Source organism: Coregonus lavaretus (assembly GCF_964263955.1).
Source record: "Coregonus lavaretus genome assembly, chromosome: 21".
Classification (NCBI taxonomy): domain Eukaryota; kingdom Metazoa; phylum Chordata; class Actinopteri; order Salmoniformes; family Salmonidae; genus Coregonus; species Coregonus lavaretus.
Window position 1 is genome coordinate 1,139,962 of NC_140008.1, and position 3,071 is coordinate 1,143,032.

Below are 3,071 nucleotides of genomic sequence, written 5' to 3' on the forward strand. Positions count from 1 at the left end.
TTCTTCTCATCCAGCTACACACAATACCCCATAATGACAAAGTGAAAACATGTTTTTTGAAATTTTAGCAAATTCATTGAAAATGAAATACAGAAATATCTAATTTACATACATAAGTATTCACACCCAGGAGTCAATACATGTTAGAATCACCTTTGGCAGTGATTACAGCTGTGAGTCTTCCTGGGTAAGTCTAAGAGCTATGCACACCTGGATTGTACAATATTTGCACATTATTCTTTTTTAAATTCTTCAAGCTCTGTCAAGTTGGTTGTTGATCAACGCTAGACAGACATTTTCAAGTCTTGCCATACATTTTCATGTCGGTTTATGTCAAAACTGTAACTGGGCCACTTTAGAACATTCGATGTCGTCTTGGTAACCAACTCCAGCGTATATTTGGCCTTGTGTTTTAGGTTATTGTCCTGCTGAAAGGTGAATGTGTCTCCCAGGTTTTCCTCTAGGATCTTGTCTGTGCTAAGCTCTCCTCCCGAGTGGCGCAGTGGTCTAAGGCACTGCATCGCAGTGCTAGCTGTGCCACTAGAGATCCTGGTACGAGTCCAGGCTCTGTCGCAGCCGGCCGCGACCGGGAGACCCATGTGACGGCGCACAATTGGCCCAGCGTCGTCCAGGGTAGGGGAGGGAATGGCCGGCAGGGATGTAGCTCAGTTGGTAGAGCATGGCGTTTGCAACGCCAGGTTTGTGGGTTCGATTCCAGTATGAAAAATAAATAAAAATGTATGGACTAACTAACTGTACGTTGCTCTGGATAAGAGCGTCTGCTAAATGACTAAAATGTAAATATTCTGTAGTCCTTGCTGATGACAAGCATACCCATAACATGATGCAGCCACCACTATGATTGAAAATATGGAGAGTGGTACTCAGTAATATGTTGTATGGATTTGCCCGAAAAATAACACTATTCAGGACAAAAAGTTAATTTCTTTGCCACATTTTTTGCAGTTTTACTTTAGTGCCTCGTTGCAAACAGGATGCATGTTTTGGAATATTTGTATTCTGTACAGGCTTCCTACTTTTCACTCTGTCAATTAGGTTAGCATTGTGAAGTAACTACAATGTTGTTGATCCAGCCTCAGTTGTCTCCTTTCACAGCCATTAAACTCTAACTGTTTTAAAGTCACCATCGGCCACTAGGTGAAATCCCTGAGCGGTTTCCTTCCTCTCTGGTAACTGAGTTAGGAAGGACGCCTGTATCTTTGTAGTGACTGGGTGTATTGATACACCATCCAAAGTGTAATTAATAACTTCACCATGCTCAAAGGGATATTCAATGTATGCGTTTTACATTTTTACCCATCTACCAATAGGTGCCCTTCTTTGCGAGGCATTGGAAAACCTCCCTGGTCTTTTAAGTTGAATCTGTGTTTGAAATTCACTGCTCGACTGAGGGACCTTACAGATATCTGATATCACAGCTGAAAACTGTTGTGCTGATTAAAGTAGCAATAAAGCTGGCCTTTGGGTTCGATTACAGGATCAAAATGGCCAGAAACAAAAAACTTTCTTCTGAAACTTGTCAGTATATTCTTGTTCTGAGAAATGAAGGCTATTCCATGCGAGAAATTGCCAAGAAACTGAAGATTTACATTTACATTTTAGTAGACGCTCTTATCCAGAGCGACTTACAGTTAGTGAGTGCGTACATTTTATTTTTTAAATTTTAATTTTTATGCTGGCCTCCCGTGGGAATCGAACGCACAACCCTGGCGTTGCAAACGGCATGCTCTATCAACTAAGCTACATCCCTGCCTGCCATTCCCTCCCCTACCCTGGACGACGCTGGGCCAATTGTGCGCCGCCCCATGGGTCTCCCGGTCGCGGCCGGCTACGACAGAGCCTGGATTCAAACCAGGATCTCTAGTGGCACAGCTAGCACTGTGATGCAGTGCCTTAGACCACTGCACCACTCGGGAGATCAAAAATGCACTGTAGACATTGTTAATGTTGTAAATGGCTTTTGTAGCTGGAAACGGCTGATTTTTTATGGAATATCTACATAGGCAGATGCACATTATCAGCAACCATCAGTCCTGTGTTCCAATGGCATGTTGTGTTTGCTAATCCAAGTTTGGGATTCAAGATCTCATACAATGCTGTGTACTACTCCCTTCACAGAACTGCGCAAACTGCGCTAACCAGAAAAGAAAGAGGAGTGGGAGGCCCCGGTCACCTGGTATACTCGGCAGCTGGGTTAAAGTAACAGCGCCCTTGGGCACCCCTGTAGTTTATTTTTAGTCATTTAGCGACCCCACTGGTCATTTAAAGACGTGTTTGACTACGGGCACGTGGTAAGTTATGCGTTCACCTGGTAGTCGTCTTTTTTTTCATTTTCATATTTATGAAAAAATATATATATATATATTTTTTGTAGTCATTTAGCAGACACTCTTATCCAGAGCAACTTACAGTTAGTGATGCATATTTTCTTCATATTTTTTATTTTTTTTAATATATTTTTTTCTAGCTTAAAAAAAAAAAAAACGGATAAAAACCTGGTTTTCTAATATGTACGGGTTCATGAGGGTTGCCTAATCACACATGTGACATTTTGGAAGGATGTGACCTTTTTAAGCCTTTGAAACAGCACCTATGACCACAATGTAAGGCACTTCCGGTTGTCACAGGAAGCTGTAATTGAACACATATCCTCATTGGGACAAGCTCTTACAGAATCCTGAGTTTCAGGTCAATCCGTGAAAAACTAAACTTTTTACAGAGGGTTGAATGTAGCGTTTTCACTATCTGCTGGTGGATACATCTAAACCATGTTTAGGGTCAATCTTCCCACTTCCGGTTGCTCCAGGAAGCTTAAACTCAACACAGGTAATCCTTATAGTGGCCTGATGGGTTGACAAAGAAGACAGTTTGATATGGCAATATAAACCCACATAGGCATCAAGTTGAAGTTAGGGCAGCAGGCAATGTATTTCTATATCCCCTGTGGAGGCTGGCCACTCTCTCCCCCCTTTCTCCTAGCCTGCTGCACCTCATATGACATTTTGGAAGGATTTAACCTATTTGAAAAAAGTTGAAAGGCAACGTGGATC

General features: G+C 42.1%; 1 protein-coding gene across 2 annotated transcripts in view; it reads right to left on the bottom strand.

Annotated features, from left to right (window-relative positions):
* The window catches only part of zwilch (zwilch kinetochore protein), a 45,660-nt gene that overhangs the window by 6,805 nt on the left and 35,784 nt on the right, over window positions 1-3,071 (bottom strand). The window lies entirely within an intron of this gene.